Genomic DNA, 25831 nt, shown 5'->3' with positions numbered 1-25831 from the left:
GGTTCACAAAGGCGAATAACAAGACGCACTGTTTACATTTCCGCGCTCCGGTCGCCCGAAACGGCCAAGAATTACGGTGGTAAATGTTCGGCCACACAGGCACACACTGGCCCAGCGCGCGCCACAGCACGGGGGAGTTAAGACGAGAGACGGAAATGGACGGATTGTATAAACATATTGAATTAATTGTAATGATGTTAAATGCACATAAGCTTCTCAATGAGCACATTTGCAATCCTGATGTTTTTTAATTTTTAATTTTTTTATTAGTTTTTTTTTTTTTATAACTCGCTACAGAGCAATCCCGATGAGTTATCAACTAGCATTGGGATATATTACAGGAGGAACATTCATGTTCGAATTTATAATATCCAGAAAAAGTATTGCAACAATAAATAAAAGCAGATTTCATCAATAATTATTGTATTTGGTGTCACGATGAGGACTTGATTTTTTTGAAATATATTAGTTCTGCCAATTCAAAAAATAATTAAATACAGATGAAAGAATAGAGGTGATTGCATAAAATTTAAATTTAAATTCAAATTGCTAATAAATTATAATATTATTAATAAAATTTTTCCGTTTAATCTCAAGATTAATTAACATAATTTAAATGTACTTAAATAAGAATAATATGTTACTTAAGTAATAAACAATTATATTATGATATTTTTAATGTGTACTAAGTCAATTATAATATGTTTATTTCTTTAAAATCAATTAAAAAAATCGTATCTCTATTCGTAAGTAATATATTCGCTAAATACTAAGATATTTAGCGTATATATTACGGGTTATATTAAATATATGTATTCAAAACTAATATTATATATATTACGTCTTATACAAAAAATATGTTACTAATAATGAAAGCGTTACTAATAAAATTAATTTAATAATTAAGATATTTAGCGAACTAAAATTAGACACTATAGTTTATATAAAATGGAATTGATAGCTTTTTTTGGTTAGTAGAGTTCGGTCAATTCTAAGGTAACGTCATCTGGTTTAAAATCGTATGAAGCGTTTATCTTCGAACGTGTACAAAACCATCGTCCTCCATTTTTTTCCGAGCTCTGTGACTGATTAACACTTTACACTTGTTGTGAGTGAAAATGAAATATTTTGACGAAATGCTGGTGCCTGGCTATTATTTACACGACTTATGCGAACCGTCATTGAATACCAAAATATATTCATTTTACGAGTAAGTAGGGAGGAAACCGTTGGTGACTGAGTTAGTATCGCATTTGGTTCCCACCCAGGCGTCATGAGTTCAATTCCTAGGATGACTACGTCTTCCATCAAAACACAAGCAACATGTTCCGCTTTCTGTGGTGGTAGTAGGATGTTTTCAAATTTGTTAGATTATTCGTAACTATACATACGTGTGACTCTCTTTAAGAAAAAAAAATAAAAGTAAACATACACAAAAAAAATAAACCTTTAAAGAAAGGTGAAATCTAAAACTTACATGCTTACCACAAAATATGTTGTAGCTTCACCAGTTTCCCGCTTCACCCGCTTGTACCACGAGTTCCATAGGTTATAATGATTTTATTGAACGTTTGTTCAGTTATTGTTGTCACGTCTCAATCGTAAAATATGAAAACTTTATATAAATTACGCAATTGTTGCAAATAACCATCATGATCTCGTGAAAAAATCATCATTAAAATATTAGTGGCGTAATAAAATATTGAAGATTTCTACACGAATTTTCCATTTACGTAAATAGTAAATAGGAGAGGAATAATTTGATAATTCGTCAGGTAATAATAATAATAATTTATGGCTAATTTATATAGTGACGACTTCGTGAAAAATCACCTCAAGGGCGCTGTACAAATATATTTATTAAATAATAAATACTAACACTAACTACTAACTTAAAACTAGTGACTTCCATATAAGACTTATATCTAGTGACTTCCGATTAAGGTTTTTAACTACTCTCTTAATGACAAAAATATCTATATATGTAGAAACTTACAATTAACTTACTTACATTTAAAAACACATCGATAAATACTCTTTCTAATTTTAGCACCGCCAGAAGAAGGAAGTTTTGTAATATTAGGGTGTTTCATAGTTAATTTTAGAACACGGGTGCAAAATGCATCCAATGGGTTAGCTGGATTTATAGAAAAGTATACATATGGATCTTAAATAAATGAAGTGAATGAATGAGGGGAATGAATGAAGTAAATGAATGAAGTGAATGAATGATGTGAATGAATGAAATGAATGAATAAATGAAGTGAATGAATGAAGTGAATGAATTAAGTGAACGAATTAAGTGAACGAATGAAGTGAATGAATGAAGTGAATGAATGAAGTGAATGAATGAAATGAAAGAATGGAGTGAATGAATGAACTGAATGAATGAACTGAATGAATGAATGAAGTGAATTAATGAAGTGAATGAATGAAGTGAATGAATTAAGTGAACGAATGAAGTGAATGAATTACGTGAACGAATGAAATTAATCGTCGATCTTTACGAAGAAAGGTATATTTTTAGTGATGCAAAAGTCGGTCATTTTGAATACACGTAGGATAACGAAAGATTTTTTAAATATTTATGTTGAGGGATCAGTAGGATTTATAGGCACTGTTAGGAGTTCTACCGAGCCAAACCCTCTGATATGAAATTATCCGGAGTCGGTGAATTATTTTCCCATTTGATCTCTGGTGAATTGACGTGTTGTTCTTGTATTATTTTGTATTTATTTTGCTTATATGTATAATGCACTTGCATAATGTTGATTGACTAGATGATCATTTGTGGAAAAGTGTGTGGAAGGGTTTAGTTTTTCTTATGGGGAAGATTTAACCCGGACATAAAATCGGAAGTTTTAATGACAAACTAATGTTTATAAGACGAGGTTTTATGCATAACATAAAAGATAACAAATAATTATGGGCAATTAGTCGCCTGAAATATCAATAAAAATTGAAAATATCTCCCGAGTAAAAATAAATGCCGCCAACGAGAATTGAACCCGTACCTTCTGATGTCCGGTCAGGTGCTCTGAACCACTGAGCTATGTCGACTTATTTCCAACCCCCCAAATAATTCAATATGTACTTGTACCTCAATCAACAATTACTGCTTATTATATTTTTTCACCGGTAAACGGCTTCAATTCCCATTAGCGGCATTTATTTTTACTCGGGAGATATTTTCAACTATTATTGATATTTCAGGTGACTAATTATTGTTTATAATATTTGGAATAACAACATTTATTATCTGAGTATTAATACTCCAACGTCTGGACGGTGTAGGCCCTCTGATTGGTCAAATTTAAATTGTCTGTTTCGGTTAAATTCCGCTAACTTGAAAATTAACACGATTTGAAAATTATGACACGATTTGAATATTAAGACACGATGCTCATATAATTTTTGGATAATATCGAAGAAAATATGTTTTAGAAAGTTCACAATCCATTGGATTAATTACATTACAGTAAAAATTATCCACAATTACGTATTGAAATTTGACGTTTATCATTATTCACGCGAAAGACACATTGTTCAGTGCTGCCAGCGTATATCGATTTCCAATCAATGCAAAAAGCCTTTATAGCCAGTTAGTGTCAAGCAATGTACAATGTCAGTGTAATTTTTTAAAGTTAGATATATATATACAAATATATAATTATAAATATAATATATTTAAATCCACCATTAAAAAGCCGGCTGCTAAAATAACCAGTTCCACTCGATACTTAAATACGTAATTAATTATTTTTTGATATTACAACACCGACCCCATGCGCCACCATGCGCTGTCAATGTTTGATATGTGTCATATGTGATAATTATAGAATTATTGACGTGATAACCAAGAAATTTGTTTACAAACTACCTGTGAATCGCTAAAAAGAAATATTTTGTTTTCAGATTATTATTTCAATTTAATTACTATGGCTAAAAGGAATGTGGACAATATTTTACCAGAATTGTTCGAATTTCGGAATGTTCGAATGAGAGGGAAATTTACCAAGCGAAGCGATAGTAGTGTATTCTTGAAGTGTGCTCAATAATCCTAATTATGTGCTTCTAGAACAGAATTATTTCGGCGTCATATCAAAAGAGTGTCATATAAAAAGGTAAACTGTTACATTCTTGCTGTCATACTGGAAAAATAATACCACAAATTTTAGCTTATTATCCAGCACCGAATTATTGACAGGAGATTGTAGTCAATCTAAAAACTTTAGGAATTTTATTTGTCAATACAAGAGTGCTAATAGATTTGCCTCATTTGAAGCGCAAATAGCTAATATCCCAGGTAATGGTCCATATTGTTTAAAAATTTCTGGTTAGGTTTATCATCTCACTTCCAGAAGTATACAAGTTGCAGGTGAAATACCTTCCTATGCTCAGCTTTATCTATACAATCCTGATGAGGCTGTTAGAGTGCGTATGAGTCATCCATCTAATGCCGATTGCTATAAAAATATAATGCAAATAATTGATAGTGAAATACGCCAAATAAGCCCTCATCAGTATAAGAAACTAAAAGAATCTGTCGAGGAAGAAGAAATACGCATTGCGGCTGAGGGTGGGCAGGTGAGAGATATACGTCTATTATTTACACGTTCATCAGAGGTAAAATGCTCCAACCAGTTCTCACGATATCGCCATGGTATACGTAGCAGACAGACGGGAATTTGCCATCGGGTATAGATATCGCTGCTTAACCTAAAAATGTTAAGGACTTAAAAGGATGGCAACTTTATCAAAGCATTTAGATCCTATGGTTTTCCCACTACTATTTCCATCAGGTGAATGTGGTTGGACCCCCGGCTTTAAGCATCATGCTGATTTCTGTACTGCTCAATGTCATACTGTAACTGCTATGTAGTTTTATGCAAGTAAATTAGCAGTGCGAAGAAACATATTTAATCCAATCCATTATGCGGGTAAACTTTTTCAACAGTATTTAATTCATGCTTACATTATTTATCTATTATCATTATTTATGAATCAAGTCGCCTAGATTACATTAGGAAAAACCAACGACACCTCAGAGTGGAATGCTATCAAGGTTTGCAAAACCATGTAAGAAATTTAGCCACTGATAGAGGAGTATGTGCAGGTAATACAGTCATTCTTCCATCTTCATTTACTGGTGGACCACGCCATGTGAATAAACTTTATCAAGTTTCAATGGCTATGGTACGTAAATTTGGTCGTCCTGTCGTCGTCATAACTTTTACATGCAATCCCAAATGGCCAGAAATACTAACCGAATTGGAACATTATCAATCGGCCGCGGACAGGCCTGATATAGTAGCCAAGGTTTTCCATCTAAAAGTCAAGGAATTTATTCATGATATGACTGAGAAACATGTTTTTGGAAAGGTAATTTGTTGGGTGTATACAATTGAACAGCAAAAAAGAGGACTACCTCATCTACATGGTGTGTTTACACTTTGCAGCGAAGATAAGTTGTATACAGCTTCTGATATTGATAATGCCGTATCTGCAAAACTACCCCATCCGAAGAATTCGGCTTTGTACCGTATTATTTAAAAAAATAACATTCATGGACCATGTGGCGTACTTAATCCAAGGTCAGTCTGCATGGTAGACGGTAAGTGCTCTAAAAAAATCCCCAAATCATTTAAAGATGCTACTGATAATAATTCCGCAGGCTACCCAGATTACAGGAGACGAGATAATTTTTCTGAAAATCGCGTTATTCGGGATATACGTATCGACAATCGATTTGTTGTTCCATATAATGCATTCCTTAGCAAAAAATATGATGCTCATATTAATGTTAAAATTTGTTCCTCTTTGGATAGTATTTATTTATCTATACATGATCAATCTCACTCAATTTTACTTCTGGCTTTACATTTACCCGACAGCCAATCTGTTTATTTTGTCTCTACAAAATAAACCTGTTCCTCCCTCCCCTCTGGGCGGGAGGAACAGGCTCTCAGGGAAGCATCTACAAGGAACACCTCTTTAACAGCGTGGTTCCAATTTAATCTTCAAGATATTGAGGGACGCTCTATTCTCTATCAAGATGTACCAAATAACTATGTCTTTACAGCTGGTAAAAAGTGGACGAGGCGACAGCGGGGAGGCGGAAACATCATTGGATGAATACCTTCAATTTCTCCTAGAAATATAGAACTGTATCATTTACGGCTGATTCTTATAAAGGTGGCTGGAGCTACATCCTTTGAATCTTTGCGAACTGTTGATGGCAATTTACTATGTAGCTACTTTTCATGATGCGGCGCGTGAACTGAAGCTCATTGATGGCATACGAGAATGGTCGCAGTATGACGGAGGCTTCATTGTATTTGACGCCTAAAATTCTTAGACATCTATTTGTTTTAATTTTAATACAATGTATCCCTTCGATCTTCGGCTGAAGATTTTTTTCATCATGGTGTTGCTGAAGAAACAGCTATTAATCTTTGTCTTTTAAACATACAGGATATTCTCATGAAGGAGAATTCATCTTGCAGAATGCAGGGCTTACCTGAACCTGATGAAAGTTGCAGTTTTGGACAAGTATCTGATTTTAATGTAATTTCTGAAAACACTTTAGGTGAATTGATGGCTGCCAAACTCAATGACGTACAACTTCAAGCATATAATTCTATTTTGAATAAGTTTTTTTCACATGAAAATGATGACAATAAATTTTTCTTCATTGATGGCCCAGGCGAAACAGGGAAAACATACCTTTACTAAACTTTAATTCACACTCTAAGACGAAAAGGTAAAAGAGTTTTATCAGTCGCTTGGACAGGCATTGCAGCACTCTTGCTTCCAGGTGGGGTAACGTGTCATACTGCTTTTAATTTACCCCTCAATTTACAGGACAATACAACATGTAAGGTCACATCAAAGAATCGGAAAATTATAACGGAAGCAGATATTATAATATGGGATGAAGCACCGATGACAGGTGTAGCTTTAGAAGTAATTGAGCGTACTATACGTGATATCATGGGAAGTGATTCTGTCTTTGGTAACAAAGTTATTGTTTTGGGCGGAGACTTTCGTCAGATCCTTCCAGTGTGTCGACGTGCTTCACGAGGACAATTAATTGCCGCTTGCATAAAAGCAGCACACTTTGGTACCATTTCAAAACTTTTCAATTAAAAACAAATGTCAGAGCTTTAGAAAGTGAAAATATATTTTCTAAATGGCTTTTGGACTTGGAAGATGGCAAACTTCCTTTTGTAGAAGGAACATTAGAGTCATCTGTGCTTATTCCCAATGTAAATATTTGTCAAGATTCACTATATATACGGTGAGACACATACAACTGCTGATGCCTTAGGGTTGAGTCAACGTACCATATTGTGCCCTAAAAATAGTCATGTTTATGCAATCAATGAGGATGTACTTCAACGGAAAGCGCCCCTGAGGTGATATCTCACTAAAGCGGTGCTATAAAAATTTCAGCTGTAACTTAATTCAAGCCAAAATCATTACGGGGAACAGAAAAGGTACAGTACATTTCATTCCTAGAATTTAAAACACTTTGTCGGATGTTACAATATAATTCAATATGTGCAGGAAACACTTTCCAGTCAAATTAAATTAAATAAATCTCAAGGACAAACTTTTGAACGGGGTGGACTGTTACTTCCGGACCCAGTATTTTCTTATGGACAGTTTGAGCGAAGTCATCGTTATTTATACAAATTCTGACTGATTGGTATACGGATAATATTGTTTATAAAGAGATTTTTTTCTAATGAAAGTGTATAATATTATGTTGTAGATTGTAAAAAATAAAAGTATAATAAATTTTACTTGCTTAAAAAGTTTGGTTTTTTGTGTCCCTTGAAATGAAAATGACTCAATTTATCCCACCTGTAAGGTTTTCGCGAATTAAGAGAGTTTTGGTGTATTTACTTTGACAATCGTTAGGTAAGAGCGTAATATTATTTCACCCAAATATGTAGATTTTTAGGACGTATCCCAATAAAATAATTCTTAATATATTTAAAAAAATGTAATTACTTTGACAGTCTTTTGGTAATAGTATATTATTTTACCAAAGTTATATGTAATATTGTAATATGTTGAAATTTTTTTATTTTCGAATTACATATAAATATTTTGCAATTTAATTTCGATTTAAAAATTAAATCATTTCGGTGGTATGGAAGAGGAAACATTTTTCTCATTGACGAGATTTATGTTGGGGTGAGGGGTGTTTAATGGTGCAGAATGTCTTTCTATTATATATCTACCCAATGATCTAATATCTACCTATTAAATGTAATTGTTAGTATCACATAAACTGGGCGAAGCCCAACCAAGTGCCGCCCGCAGGGCCTAGCAGCAAAAACCCGCGGAGCGGGTTTTTAACTGCTAGTTATTATTATTATAGCTACACTGTCATGGTTTTCAGAAATTATTGGTACTTTCCATGAGATGATTTTAAATTAGATTCAAGGAATATTACATGGAAAGTGTTATTTTGTATTTTTGATTCCTCGCATCATTTTTCCCTCAACCAGTTTCAAAACCATACTTGATGTCCACCTTAATATTACTCTAAGATGTCCACTCAAATGTAAATAAAATAAATGCATTCATTCGCAATGAGTACTTTTCCTAGAAAGCCTATACAGTTCTTTCTCGAAAGCGAAGTGTGAAGACAATAAAAGTATTATGTGACTTCCCGTTGAAATGTCAATGCTAAGAAAAACAATAAACCCCTCATACTCAACAATAATACCCTCAATCTTTATATAAATATAAATAAATAAATGCATTAGTATTATTGCTGCTCGCTCCAGAGCGGTAGACGCCATTCAGAGTTGAAATGTTGCTTGAAATGGCTTGAGCCGTATTTGGTGACTAGATCTGAATAGCCAGGTACTTCCTCTTCCACATTTCCTTCCCCTCCCCACTACCTTCACCCCCACAACGTACCCCAAATGGGGATACCATAGTCACACTGGCTCCAGATAATTGGGAGCAGTTGGAACTCTTGTGCGGTATTCTCCGCCTTAACCTTAACATTTTTTTCGTCGTCTGAGGTGGGTAATTTACTTGCTGAGATACGCAAGCAAACCTTATCACTATGACTTTTCATTTTCTAAAGGTTTATGATAACAATTTTACTAGTTGTCATACATTTCATCATTTACCTAAACAAATTCAAATGACTAATAAAATATGCAACAGAATTAAAATGATGCTGTAATTCTATGTAGATGATTTTTGTCAGTCGTTACTTTTCTTATAAGGTTCAGATTCTATCGCAATCTTATTCAGGTTTTTACTTGACATTATCTTATTTATGCACATTTTTGTCTTACCTTTTTGTCGTTGCTACTCATGCATAATATATGTGTTCTCCTTTTACAGTCTGTTTTTTTTCTTCTATTTTTGTGATTTTATTTTGTTAACCCTCCGATGAGCGTCATCCGGGTAGCGTTAAGTGGTGCAACAAAGTCTGTGCAGACCTCATATATAATTTCGTAAGCATAAAAAATATGATTACTTTATGGTATTTGCGAGATATGTGTGTATATTTTTAATGCGTAATAGCACATTGAAAACAGCCAATGTTTTTTGGTTTGGCGGCCCACTCTTCCATGTGTAGAATTACCGACTGCCAAGCCAGCGCAACTACGAACGAACGTCTCTTGTCAGTCATCCACTCTCTTTGAATCACGAGAACACACACGAACTCTCTGCAAAGAATTTGTAGGTGTGCACAGACCTAGTAGTGTTTATAGATGAAAACGGTTTTGAAAAATAAAAAAACTTTTCGACTTCGTTCGCCGCACCGTCTTTCAGAAAAAAGTTACGAAACTTTTAAGATCGAAAAGGTCTGGCCATACCTTGTCGCTCATTGGAGGCATTAAAGGCTCATTTTCAGTTTGTCAAATGAAAATATGTCCACAAAATTATAAATAAATGAAAAAACATCAATGAAAAAAAAAATTGACAAAAATAATTTTTTAATTAACACTAAAAATGAATCACCTCGTCGAGCGGACCGCATAAAACAGTCACTGATATTAAATATAAGATAAAAATAAACATATTATTTTTGTAATCGCTGATTTTTTCCAACCAGGAGTTTATCTACCGCGCACTACCGATAAAATAGTCATGACATGTATTGCTCAATCACGTTTTCAACAAATCATGCTGTACGACAAATTTACCGATGTCGTCAAGAAACTAGTAGAAAAATGTTGTTTTTTCGTGAACCTAAGAACACGGGTGGCCACATATTTTTAATTTTTAGTAGTAATTTTATTTCAGCAGTATCTCATGTCGGCAATTTTTGGTAATCGTGAATAGTGTACCTAGTACTTGTCAAGCGTGACTTTTCATTGTACTTTGTGGTATCTATTTTACGTGTATTTTTAAATTATTTGCCGATCAATAGGGGCAAACTAGGCTAACAGACTACCACAAATATTCCAATGACCGGTATAAACTGAAGACAACAATTTTTCAGTATTATGTTTATAGGGAAAAAAACGTTGTGTGTAAGGAATTTATTAAATTTGCATCCACGAATAAATTACGATCGTTAGCGCCTGTAAAGTAATCTGTAAGGGCTGTGATAAACTGTGATAAAGTGGACAGTAATAAAAAAATAAATAATCATGTATATATATTTTTTTAATTCCACATATTTCTGATGAAAACTTAATTTTTCATGAATTTTATCAGTAAAACTTTTAAAAATTTTTTTAAATAAAACCTTTTCATTCACCTTAATTCCTATAAAAGGCAAATATCTACATTTGGAAAATTTTATTTTTAACGTTCTAGTTTTCAATTAAGTAAAACGAAAATTCGCTTCCGTTGTATGGGATGACAGCCATAAAAAAACTACAAAAACGAAAAGCGATAGTTTAAATAAATAGATTGCCAAAAATGTATTGTGAAAATAATGGTAAGTTTTTAGATTATCACGGCCAAAAACATTTTTGTTGTTTGTTTTTGGGGTGTTATGCCGTGTTGCGCTAACTCCTTCTTTAGCCGACGTTTCGGACAGCGTTGCAGTGTCCATCATCAGGGCAGATCCGGTAGATCCGAAGATGTGATGCATACATCTTCGGATCTACCGGATCTGCCCTGATGATGGACACTGCAACGCTGTCCGAAACGTCGGCTAAAGAAGGAGTTAGCGCAACACGGCATAACACCCCAAAAACAAACAACAAAAATGTGAAAATAATGTTTGCTAGTAGTACCTACCTACTATTCGGATTCACCCTATATTTATTTTTTATTGGAGAAAAGAAAGATAAAGACAGTAATAAACAAGACAATAAAAAATCATTATTTTGAGATTTTTTCCAACCATTTCTCGCAGATTAATATAGCAGCCTATAAAAAATTATAATAACCTTCGCAAATTTTTTTTACATAAATTAAAGAGAAAAATATAAATACATATATTTTTTATAAATATACATTATAAGAAAATTATTTTACATGAAAAACTGAGAGAAATTGCAAAGTATATTATAAAATAAACGTTCACAAATAATTTTTAGAAACAGAGAAATGATGTATAAAGGAAGTGTGCCGAAGTTGTTTTTGTTTTATTATATGAAACAGCTTTTAATTATGTACTAAAAGTACTGCATGTATCAAGAAACGTAAAAAGATTATTATTATATCAAAAATAAAAAAAAAACTGAAATACTTCCATAACTTAAAAAAAATTTCATTAAATTTGATTAACATTAAATTTCAAAAAATTTAAATGTGTTGGAATCCTTCAGGTTCTGATTTTGGTTAAACAATTCGCACTATATTTTGGTAATTTTCAAAATTTATACCGTCTTTTTCTCTAACAAAATTATGTAAGACTGTACAAGCTTTAATTACTTGAATTGCTGTGTCTACGTTCAGATCTATAGCTCGATGGAGTATTCGCCACTTATTTGCCAGAATACCAAAAGCGCACTCAACATACCTTCTTGCTCGACTTAACACGTCATCTCTCAGACAGTTGCGATGCAGATAACGCCGAGTACAAGTAGTGGCAATATAGCATACATAATGCAGTACCTAATAATAATCATTATAATATTATAAAGGATCGTGTTGTAATGTGACAGTGAGCGAATTGACTGCAACGACCGCACAGGACGAAATAGCAACAGGGCAAACATCTTTCTCAATATCACATTTAATGAATAAATTCAAAATAAAAATTAAAAAACTGCCCAATTTTAAACAAACAGATATAACTAACTAATGACCTGGGTAATTCCCACCCCTCCCCGACCCCACTACCTACTCCGCTGCCCTGATGCTCTCTCCCTCACATTTATATACTTTCTCTTTCTTTATTGTTTACTTAATAATCTTCCTCCGTATTATATTTTAGTTTATATTTGTACTGTCCTGATGAAGGTTGAGTTCAACCGAAACCGGTCGACGTATATAAATTTAATAAAGTGGTTTAAAACAAAGATATTCTTTCATTTGTGTAATAAATTCATATGTATATGTATAAACATCGACGATTGAACCGAAGATTTACAATATAATAAGGAATTCAATTCCGACTTTTATTATTAAAAAAGTGTTGAATTTCTCTTTCGTTATCGTAAATGAATTAATGAAAATCTTGGATGTGGAAATAAACCCACTTCCCGACATCCCATCGAGCTGTAACTCGGCAGATAGACTCGTTGGTGGCAATCAAGCATACACGCGGAGGTATACGCATTTCTCTGAAATTGGATGACATTACAGCAGTTAATACACGAAATAAATGTCGGTCCTACCCAATTAAGAATTGATTTCGTTGTTGGTTCAGTTGTTAGCGCGGTTCACTCCAGTCCCCGAGGAGAAAGGTTCAATCCTCAGTCAAACAAAAAATACATCTATCAATAAAAATACATGTATTGTGGTGAAATTTTTTTCTTTTTTACGGATTGTTTATTTTATTTTATTTTAACAAAATCGTTTAAGGCGATGCACTACGTCGTGTAATATTTTTAATCGAGCCACCATTAATAACACTCCTTACGTAGATGGCGATAAGGCTTTTAAATTCCCGCTTAACACCATCCAGATGTTTTGATTTAGGCAAGAAAAAAACATGGCCAAAAGGTGCCTTTTATTTTATATTGTGGATATTCAGGCATAAATATTTAAATGTTTTTCGATCATTTTATAAATAACTTAATTTGCCACATTATACAATAAAATCATGAACCGAAAATGGGTTTGTAAGTAGGAGATTTTGAACTTTAAAGCAGTTTTAATAGGCCTTATAATTTTTTTTTCTGGGCTTATAAAAAGACTTATGTAAAAAATACTCGATTATTTCGAAGGCCAAGATGTATTATACTCGCGGTATTTATTTAAAGCATTTGAAACATTTCTAGGCGACCAAATTTTTAAACCAAAAACACATGCTTTTGCATTACTACGTAGTGCATCGCCTTAATACCAGTAATACATCAATTTTCAAAATAACGTCCCGATCTCATAAGGAAAAATTTCGTCGTTTGACTCAGTAGGTTCCCAAGGCGATGGGTCGAGGGACCAGCTGGAGAGTTCAATGGGTCTCCCCAAACCAGCCCAAAGTCGAGAATTTTTGGCTGGAGAAGTCAAAAGGTCTTCCTCAACTAGTCTCCAAGACCTAAACCAACCTCACACCGTGAACCTAGGCACCCCAGCTAAGTCACCAAAGGTAGCGATCCACTTGGGATTAACTATGGCAGGGGCGTTGGTTATCCAATAAATGGTTCCGGGGCGGCGGTACAATCAAAATATTGAAGAAGTAAAAGAAATTAAATACTTGGGAATCATAATAGATAACAAGTTAACATTTAACACTAACTTTGTAATTATAAATAAAAAAATTGCGAAAAAGGTTAATTTCTTAAGTAAGTGGGATAAAAGGAAAATTGGACATTAAAACAAGGATATTGGTCTACAATACCACTGTAGCATCCCATCTGAATTATTGTACAAGTGCAATATTTCTAAGTAACAAAACCCAAATTAAGAGAGTGGAAGTAATCCAGACAGAGGCATCAGGTCAATACTGTGTTGTAGCAGGTACACCAGAATAAAAACCATGCAACGTCAACTCAATCTTTTAAGTGTGTGGCAACGATTAGTTTATAATACCTTAGTGTTTATTTATAAGCTAAAAATAAAATGTTACTGCAACGATTTTAGGCTTCCTAAAACACATTTATCGGGAACACAAAACAATATTTATTATAAAGGTTTTAAAATGTTCAATGAACTCCCGGTAATTGTTAAGGAAGCTAAAAGTCTTGCAGTTTTTCGTGGATTATGTCTCAATGTTGTGAAATCTAAATTTTAGTATGTAAGTAGTAAATAATATTGTAGTAGTCATAGAAAATAATATATTAGGTATAAGATGTAAACTCTTATAACTAAATAAAATATACATTAAAAAAAAAAAAAATACCCGCCTCCTAAATTGATTTTCGTGGTATGTGGAAATAAATCAATTCATAGCTGTCAGTTTTTGAATTTATGATTTTATGTAAACAATGTAAGTAATATAGATAATAGACCTCGCGTTCCTGCCCATACAAAAAGGACGCTATAAACGACGATATTTATGTATGTAGCTCAAATTAAGTTTTAATTTCGCCAAAAATGAAAAAGATACTATGCAATATCAAAAATAAAAACGTAAAAATTTCTATACAAATTTAGAATGTATCTACTCGCGAACACTCGATATCGAGTGATGTCAACCAAAGAAAGGGCTTTTAAAGTTATGGTGTTTAATTCATTTTTAAATAACGATTATATATTATTACTAGCAGTTCCCAGTCTGTCTGTCCAGATAGAGAACAAACGGGGCGATAATTTAAAATCAGCTAACGCACGGCGAAAATTTAGACCGACATGGTACAGAAAATATATTTATTTCAAATGTTATTGATCATCGAATCATCATATTTATTAACTAAACAATTTAATATTTAAGTAAATTACAAAGCCTTTCTAGTTCGAAAACTTATGGTTTTGTTATATTAAATAAAATTAAATCAGAAACATCCTTTTTTGGATGCGACGTCTACTGTTCACATATCACATTCTTGTCATATTCAGATTTGGCGTTTGTTGATACAGATCTATTCGCGTAGTCTTATGAGAATACATTTTTTAAGCCATAATATTTTTCACTAGAGATCTTTATTGGCAAAGAATTCAAAAATGCATTTTTGCCATTCCTACCTACCTAAATAAATATATTTATGTATTTCTATGATTAAATTTGAAATTTATATTCGCTTAGTTGGTATTTTGTAGTATTTTTTTAAAAATATTTATTTGTAATTTTGTCGGCTACGATCTTCGATGAATTAAAAGAGAAGATAGGTTGCTTGATTGATACAATGCACGTGGTTGCACCGAACTAGGTCCAATGGACATACTTGAGATGCACTGAGTTCAGATTCGCACTTAAGTCGATGCCATACGTACTAATGCAAAATCATGGGTTTTTGGTTTGAAAATTTGGTCGCCTAGAAATGTTTCAGATGCTTTAATTAAATACTGCGAGTTGAATACATTTTGGCCTTTGAAATAATCGAGTATTTTTTAGATTATAAGCCCAGAAAAAAAATAATGTATAAGGCATATAAACACTGCTTTAAAGTTCAAAATCTCCTACTTACGAACCCATTTTTGGTGATGATTTTATTGTATAATGTGGCAATATTATGTAATGGAAATACATAGTGAAATCTCAACTTGGAAGCACTATAATATTTATTATATCCCGCGATTTTTCACGAGCCTGCACTAGAAATAAATATAATGCTGCAAACAAATTCTAATTCATATTTTTAAAAAGCATTAGCCTTGTGGCTCGCAATAATTTACAATAGAAACACATAAAAATACTAAAGATAGAGATCATAAATTTAGCCACTCGGGCATTTACCAACTATGTTGCAATGATTGTCCATCGGTCTGCGTAGGTAAAACAACTAGAAATATAAATATTAGAATCACGGACTAACACTAACTAACTACCTAACTAACCATCACGCCGTTTCCCGCAGGGGTAGGCAGAGAGGAAGGACCGCCAAACAACTCCGTTTTGTCACACAGTTCTTTCCTCATTCACATTCATACATCGTCTAATACATACTCTTCTATTATTCTGACTCTTGACATGGCCTGACTCGAGTATCTGATTCACTTGATCGTGCCATGTCTTCCTCCGGCGTCCCCGACTTCTGCTACCATTCGCATTTGCATCATACTATATCCTCCTTACACTCCTATCTTCGCTCATTCAATCTATATTCCCAAACCATCTAATCGTCCCTTTCTTAATCTTACTCATTACGCTTACATCAGCCTTGCACTCTTTGCGGATCTCCACATTCCTCACACGATCAAACATGGTTTTACAACACTGTTTTCGTACGCTCTCTTTCAAACACCATTACTTTAGACTTACTTGCATTCATCATTAACTCATTTTTCATACTAAGTTCATCCTAGACACGAGAGACTGTAGATCATCCATACTATTGGCAATCAATCCCACCTGTTTCTATTCTTGCATACAATTATCCATGTTTAGATTGAATAACCACGGTGACATTACGCAGCCTTGTTTAACACCTTTTGTGATATCAAACCACCCCGTAAAACCACCGTTCACCCTAACACATGCAACGCTGCCCTCATACAGAGACGCAATTGCCAGATTCAGATTTGTATTCACTCCATACATGGACAAAACCTTCCAAAGCTTTTCCTATCGATTCGGTCGTATGCTTTTTGTAGATCTACATGAAAAGTTTCTGGTTTTTTGCCAGAAACTTCTCAGTGAGCATACGCAATGAGAAGATCTGGTCCGTGCACCCCCTTCCACTCATAAAAGCACCTAGCACATTCCATATTTTATCCTTTGTTTCCTTTCTTACCTTTTCAATCAAAATTCTACCATACAGCTTGACAACTGAACTTAACAGGCTAATAGTCCTATGATTCCCACATTCCATAAGTGAGCCTTAACCTTTGTATAATGGCATGATCACAGCACTTCTGCAATGTAAATGTAACCCTCCTTTAAACATTGGTTGAAAAGATTGCACAACCATGTGAGAATTATACGGCTACCTCCTTTAAAATATTCAGCAGCAATATTATCGAAACCGACAGCCTTACCATTCTTCATACATTTAATCGATCTTTCTATCTCATCCATGCTAATTCCGGTAACATTCGCTCCATCATTCATATCTGATTCGCCGCTGGAATCACTATCACTCACTTCGCTATCGAAGACTTCCTCGAAATACTTCATGCATCTCTCTTTTATTTTTTCCTCATTCGAAAAAATTTTTTCATCTTTCGATTTTTTTCATGCTTCCGTTTTCTGGGCCACTCCGGGACCTTTTGACTTCCTTCCAAAACAACTTTTACAATCAAAGTTGTTTTGCAATCATAAATACAATCCTAACTATTGCTAAAAATAACGGCTTCAAGGGTAGAGACATTGAAAAAACAATTAATAATAACAAACACAAAAATAACCTTAAATCAATTTACCCAGCGACTGATAATAGGACGAATAATAAATTTGGGTGTTTAGAATTCATCGCACCGACATCTAATAAAATTGCCCAAGTCCTCAAAAAGTGTGGCTTAGATATTGCCTTCCGCACAACTAACAACTTAGGATCATCTCTTAAAAATTCAAAAAGTAAAGTACTCAAATTACAAAATAGCGGCATTTATAAACTCCAGTGTGACGAATGCAACGCTGTTTATGTTGGACAAACTGGCCGGTCCTTTAATACTAGGTCCAAAGAACATATAAGATATTTTAAAAATAATAATAAAATACAATCACAATTTGCCAAACATCTCCTAGATGAAAATCACTCACTTAGTGATAGTAATAAACCAACTCCGTTACACGTAAAAAATAAAGGCCGTAAACTGAATCTTTTAGAGCAGTTAGAAATTAACAAAAACTCTAATAATCTGAAAACTATTCTAAAAAATGAACAAACAAATATAATTCGTTCACCCCTACTAGATATCTTCAAACCTAGTGCAAATATGAGTGCACTATGAACTACTTCATTATGCCATTAAAATAACCCTTTGAGTCATCGTTTAGGAATAACTAACATAAAGACATTCAGTCAAATTTAAACATTACAGTAATTGGGGAAACTTTACTGGGGTAATAACCATTAATAATTTCTAACATTTTACTCAGAAATCAATTAAGAAATCAGTAATTAAAATTAAAATACCTATCTAGAAATAATATAAATGTATCGTCTGTAAGTGGGCTACCCACAGTTTGATAATGCGTTCAGAGGGCGAAACAGCTGTCACGCGTAATAATAATTACACAGCAGAACTTGTTTAAAAATAAACTGTTTTTATAAACCCAATAACAATATTATTGAATATAATATATTAAAAAAAATATAAAAACCTAGAAATATGTATATATATATATTTTTAAATTTATTTATTAGATACAAATAATTACATACATATTAAGGAAGCTTTGGCTGTCCAACTAGGAAATTTTCCCGTTTTAGGACAGCCAAATTGCCTGGTTTAGTTAACATTTGTACACGCTGCTGTTATGAATTATGTTTCCATACTTTACATTAATAGTTACGCTAGTAATATAGTCTATATACATATATATTTATCAAAGTAATCAAAATAAAAACTTTTTCAGACATATTTGTACACCCGAATATTAGTTTTTTTTTAATGAAAACACCTGATAAATTTTATCAAGGTACATCTAATAATATGCAATTAAGGAACACTGTATCAGGGTACATGATAACATATTGGATTAATTCAATTTATAGTTACAATATAAGAAAATATTAGGTGGGTTTCTTAATTTGATCGCTGTTACTGTGCTGTGTATTAATTTACATAATCAAGGTACATATAATATAATATACATAATCAAGAAAAATATAAACAAGGTACATGAAAACATATTGTATAAACATTATCAATCACAAAAATTATCAATCGCATTGTATAAATCAGATGCATGGTAGGAATTTTTTATTTAACTGCCAATAACAATGAATATATATCAGCTTATATATTTAGTTTTAATATTCTCCTAATATAGGGACGGTACTTCTGAAACCGGTTGAGTGTAATTAAAATAAAGTGGTCAAAAACAAATTTATGTGTTTCTATTGTAAAATATAATTCATTGCAAGAACAGTCGATTTATTTATTTTATTTTAATATTACATTTAGTTACAATAGTGACGTATTGCCCATCTCACTAGGTGTGGAACGCCTGTGTTGAGATGGCAATTTACTTAGTGGTTGAACTAGGTTTTAGCTAATACTATATTGTGAAAATGCCAGATAAAATAAAATCAGTTTTTTTTTGTTTTAAATTATAAAATTCAAGAATAAATGTAGAAGGTGAAGACAAAACGATAATAATTTTAAGTAATTAATTAATAAAGTTTCAGTTTGACCAAAAGGCATATTATACATATATATACACAGCAGGCACAATTTTTAGTATGTTATGAAATAGTTCTAATGTATTTTTTTATTGGAGGTAATCAATGATTTTATTTTTAAATAAACTTTTGATTTGTGTGTTTTTAATGTCATAATTAAGAGTAAATTGTTTGGAACCTGATTGACTGACCGTTTGGCCTTATAAATATGTGTATAGATAAGGTGAAAATACAATACATATTATGTAGTTAGTAGGTAAGCACTGTGTTGCATATTTACTTTGACACTATCGCTAAATGTTGACATTTTATGAGCTCTCAAAGGTCATGCGGTAAGGCATTTGCTGATGTTTTGTAATAATCTTAGGTTTACATACGCGTATTATGTTTCTTTTATGCGCATGTGCATTTTGTTCAGAATGTAGGAACATTGCAAGAAATTGGGTCTTGCAAGTATTGTAATTATTAAGAATGTGTAAGAATCATTCGATAAAATAAGACAATTATAAGACAAGAGATCTTGGGTTCGATTCCTAGTTATGACTTCTTTTATATTTTTTATTCTGAATCTTGTTCTGTTTCACGTTTCGTTTACATTTATTATTATCATCTTCTTCTTCAATAATATTCATTCATTGATGGGAAAAACCTTCAAAAATATTAAAGAAAAAATTGTTCCTAAATATCGCTTCAAGATTGCAGGCCGTTTCCTGATAAACTTTTAGTAAATTTCTAATACATAGGAACACGTGTTCATGCACCTGCAATTGCCTTGATAATATATAATGACGAAATACAAAAATATTATGATTTTTATGAACACGTGTTCCGACATCGTGACAATTTATTGGTATTTTACTAATAGTTTATCGGGAAACCCAATTCATTCGGTAATAATTTGAAGAGATTTTAATAAATTGGCAATACTCACTTTTCTCCGTGTCTAAACCCCGTCTATTCCAGGGTGTATCGGGGTCTAAGTGATTAATTCTAGAACTCCATTTTAATTTTAAGTTTTCATTTATGAATTCATAATATTATTACTTAATTTATAAAGCTTTCAGGTGGCGAAATAGCTGTCAAGCGTTATAATAATTACACTGCAAAACTGGATCATAAATTTAATAATTATATTATTGAAAACTTACATCAAAAAATCGTAAATAAAATAAAGATAAATACTAGAAATGTCATCCATCTAGATTTGAATGGTAACCAATTTCGTCAATGACTTCGTACCTTTTGGTTTTAGCCTAGTTAGCACTCGGAGAAAACCTACTGATATGAAATACTCTTAATTTTTTATATTTTATTTATTTATTGACGGGCTTTTAAGTACATAAAAATTACAAATTTCATTTTTAGCAACAGTATAAAACAAACAATACAAAATCGAAATAAAATATAATGATTTCTCATACATTATTTACATTTAAAAAGTGTTGGACTAATTTGGCTTTAAATGTATTGAAGTTTAAATTAAATATGTCAGCGACATCACTTAGTTCATTGACCAACCTATGTATTCTTTCTAACACAGAATTCGTAGCGAAGTTATTGTTGTAGAATAAAATATTCCGTCTAGTATATTTTGGAGGTATATGTAAAGATAGCAAGTTTATAGTGTCAGGGCAGTCTAACCTTGAATGAACAATTTTATATAATAAAAGAAGATCAAATATTTTTCGCCTTTCAGATAATTTCGATAAGTTAAGTTTACTGCGTAAATTGACCTAATTGATTTCAATAATAGGAATACCAATTTTGAAATTATAAAACGTAAAAATTTATTTTGAATTTTTTCAATTTGTAAACAATGAGAGTTGAAATGAGGACACAAAATGGTTGCATTGTATTCAACCTGACTTCTAACCAGAGACGTGTATAGTAATTTTATAGTTTTTATGTTATTAAAGTCTTTAGCGATTCTGAGAATAAATCCAAGCATCCAAGTAATTTATTTAAAATCTGGTAAAATTGTTAGTTTTTTTGTTAAAAATGGAACTGCATGCCTATAACGAATGAATTGAAAGAGTTCCTAACAAAGTATCAGTCAAAAGCGAGTGTTTTATGAGGACGGCGGAACAAATGTTCATAAAAATACTGATATTGATATTGACATACTGATACTGTCGCATTCCGTCATATATGAATATTCTGAATGACTAATATTTTATCAGGAAGTTGGCCTGCTCTCATTTTTTTAACAGGATCATTTTTCTTTGTGTACACACTCTGAATATCTTACACTTACGTACTTACATGGTATATTGCCATCCCAATTTCATCTAAATGAAAATTTCATAATGATGATGACACTCAACAATGGTCTGACTTTTGGATTACAAAACACGCCCGCGTCATATTTATTGTATTCTTCATTGTTCTATGTTCAGCGCGTTCACCATTACATTTTATTTTTCGATCTAATTTGCACATATCTACGGGCCTCACTTACTGATAAACAATTATTTATGCAGGGTAAATGGTTGTTTATTATTATTGTAGAAAGCAATCACTTTGTGGTTTGACATATTTAATAAAATAAAATACTTTTTTGTTTTAAAACCACGATATTTATTAATTTAAGAACCGACCGGTTTCGCTTTACTTAAGCATCATCAGGGTACAAATTAATACAGGACATCAGGGTACAGGATATAATTTGTACCCTGATGATGCTTAAGTAAAGCGAAACCGGTCGGTTCTTAAATTAATAAATATCGTGGTTTTAAAACAAAAAATTATTTTATTTTATTAGGTTGTTTATTAGTTGTGTAAAATTAAAAAAAAAAACATATTTACTAAACAGGGCGTTGCATTTGTTATTTAGCGAAGGTAAATTAGAAAATATGAAGAGCGATGTAATTATAGTATATGGTAGCAGTAGGTACCTAAATTACTTTTTTATGTGACATCTCACAAGAGCGCCCCTGTCTGTACAAAGTAAAAGTAGAGGAGCTATGTCGCCACCCATTTAGGTAGGGTTGTATTAATGCAGGTCTTGAAAAGACCCGGATTATATGAAGGAGAAAAACAGATGCCGGTAGCTCGTTCCACATACGAGGAGTCTTACAAAACGAGTCCTAGAAGCGGTCCGTTCTCCTGAAACCAGTGTTGCCAGGTTCCTCGTACAAATACGAGATTTGTGGCCTTCCGTACGAGGTACGAGGAGACTATCAACCTCGTACAATTATGTACGAGGTTTTGATAATTTGGCTATACGAACATTTTACATCACTATTATATAACAGTAAAAACTAGTGCCATCTATCAGAACTTGTAGGAACTTCTTACACCAAAAATTACATTGCCGTATTTGCGCGATGATTGTCTATGGTAGTTATCCCACCAACCGAGAAATCCCCGAATAATAAAAATATTGAAATCCCTGAATAATAAAACAGTTCGTTCGTTCTTCGCATTAGTCGTCGCTATGACACAGAGCGCAAATTTCTACTATCTCTGTTTTTTACGAGTTCCATTTGTTGCATGCCGGCCGTGTTTACTTGTACTACGTTAGTTCGTGTAGTTAATTGAAGTTTTTGAAAAGAAGAAGATTTTTATTGTTAAATACCTAGTCTTTTCGTTGTTTCGTCCAATTGTTTAGCGGTGTAATAGAAGAATCGCTATGAGTGATAACAACGAAAACAATAAAGATTTTTTTTAAATTTAAAGATTTATTTACCACACAAAGGGATGTTTTATTTAGTAGGAAACTTGCAATACTTTATTTCACTGAGTAAAAAGTCCTAAATCCTACCCCCCCCCCCCCCCCCGAAGCGGGTTTTGTTTGCCAAGATCTTGTTTTGTTCAAGGTTTGCGAAATATAGGGAAATTCTAGGGAAATTTCGCCTCGAAATCTGGGGAAATAATTATTTTGGGTATACCATCTCTGGTACAAGGTTTGAAAGTCAAAGTACGAGATTTTTAGCTGCATCCGTACGAGGGAATTTTTTTTACGGTTGGCAACCCTGCCTGAAACCATCATAAACTGTGAACGGGTATTCCACTCATGTACGTCGAGTTTCACGCACGTGCACCGATGTATCGGGGATCAATGCTTCTAGCTCCTTGGAGCTGGCTCCATTAAGATACACATAGAATGGACTCAGCATGCCCACATTGCGACTGTGAATTAGAGATGGCAATCGGTCTGTTAATAATAGATTGTCAATCGAAAGGACCGCCCTCCTAAAGAAGTATTTTTTTAACGATTCTTTGTTAGTCTTGTCATAATATTCTATACATGACCTTAGTCGATATTTCGGAGGGCCGTTTAACCAATCGAGTGTTCCTGTCAATAACTGGAATTGAGTTGAGTGATTGGCGTTCGAGTTGGAATTTTCTCGCCCTCATTTAGAAAAAAAATCATACCTGTGAAATTTATTACGAAGACATTTAAACTGATTATAGTGCTATTTAGCCAATGAATTCACCTATATTTTACCGCTTATCCTATATTTTTAGGCATCATAAAAAAAATCTTAAAAAATCGTAAATACGCGAATTCTGTGAGTCAAAAATGGAATTTTATGGCGTGCGATCACTCAAGACGATTTGCAAACTCGGCATAATATGCCGGAAAATCACTCGTGTTGTTTTTAAGAATTTTATTACGTTATTTTCATGATGCTTATTCTTTTCACGGAAAAAAAGTCATATCAAACTTAATCTTTATTTATATCATTAATATTTTATTAGGCACGTATATAGATCTATTAAAACCTACCACGATACATAGGTAGGTAGTTGTATGTGCATTTACGACTAAATGCAATCAATATTTTATCTGCACGATCAAAAATAAAATTATTGACCATTTCAATGAACGTAATTATTGGAATCGTAAAATGGCCCATTTAACATGCTTCTACTCGTATTATCTATGATCTCAGTTAGCAGCAATTTACACAAGAAATCATTCATGGATGAATCTCAAGCGTTTATTGAAGATTTTGTTTAATGTATAGAATATATAATGTTGTTAATTCATTTTGAAAAGAAATAGTTTTGGATAATAACGGTCGATTTCGCAACACTTTTAATCGTTGGTATGGATTAAAAAATGAATTCACGAGGGAAGTCGGGTAGTAAAGTTAATAAAACACAAAAAACTTTATTTAAGTAAGTACTTACTACTACTACAACTTTTAATTTTCGCAATAAAATAAAATGAATTACCTGGGACATAAAATATTCCTAATCAATTTTAATTAGAATTCCAGCAACTCTATTACAAACCCGTCTAATAATGACTTCATCAACTTTTATGGTATTATTGAGCGATGGACACTTAGTTTTAGTATCGCCTAAAAAACTACCATTAAAGCCCTCCTTCCGCGGGATACGCAAAAATCCGTAGGCGTATTGGCGAGTACAGCCTTAGATCTGCGTGGAAGTTCTTACACAAGAACACGTTGTCGACAAACGAATTCTCTCTTGCCCATTTCAAACTTCCGATTTCCATGAAAAGGACACGATGCAACCCCATGAAGAGGACGTGATCAACATACTCAGACCGGCGACGATGTATGCCACGTGTAGTGGTGACTACAATTTAAGCTTCGCAGAATGGCTCCAGTGCGAGGTTTGCAGACAATGGTGAAAAAGGTTGCTTGAATTTTTTCTGCAGGAATTGTTTCTAAAAGACTTTGTAAATACCATTATCTTTTTTTCCATAATAAATATTAACAATGTTTCTCGATTTCATTAATTATTTTACTTGACATTACATAATATTTTATATATTTTTCTAGAATCTAAATATAATTCCTAGCAACATATTAATATCATAGCTAATTATGTTCAGAGTTCATAACTGTCTATTTCTTGGAGACCCGTGTCCTATTCAAAATACACAATTTTTTAGAAAATCGGCCTAATAGTCCAGTCAGTGGGGAGTTTTACCTTGCAAAAGGTTAGGTAGTAGCGATTTTCACATATGTTGTTAAGATTGGGACTCTAAAGAAAAAAAAAAGTTTTCGACCTTGGGGGGGTCGAGCTCGACCCGCCATCTTGGATTGAAGGTGCTAAAATTTGGTTTTTTCAAAATAATTATGAAGTGGTTGATTTTACAACCAAATAATTTAAAGCAAACTTAAAGACAACTAAATTACCTACATTTTTGGAAAAGAGTTTTTTTTTGTAAGTCTAATAGGTAACGAGTTACAGCGGTTGAAAGGAGAAAATTTTGACAAAAAATTGTAAAACTCCAGTTTTCTTGATAAATTTTGTTGATAAAAAGCTGTTGGATTGGTTTTCTCAGCATTGTCCCTTCCCCGAAATCAATTCACTTCTTTCTATCAGTACTGCAATTGTCGGGGATGAAAAGA

General features: G+C 32.9%; 1 protein-coding gene across 1 annotated transcript in view; it reads right to left on the bottom strand.

Annotated features, from left to right (window-relative positions):
* Window positions 1-25831, bottom strand: part of dsx (transcription factor doublesex) — a 136461-nt gene that overhangs the window by 35903 nt on the left and 74727 nt on the right. The window lies entirely within an intron of this gene.

This window comes from Hesperophylax consimilis, chromosome 16 (genome assembly GCF_061612785.1).
Source record: "Hesperophylax consimilis isolate HC1 chromosome 16, BYU_Hcon_1.0, whole genome shotgun sequence".
Classification (NCBI taxonomy): domain Eukaryota; kingdom Metazoa; phylum Arthropoda; class Insecta; order Trichoptera; family Limnephilidae; genus Hesperophylax; species Hesperophylax consimilis.
The sequence above is the reverse complement of the archived record's forward strand: the minus strand, read 5'-3'. Positions and strand labels throughout refer to the sequence as shown.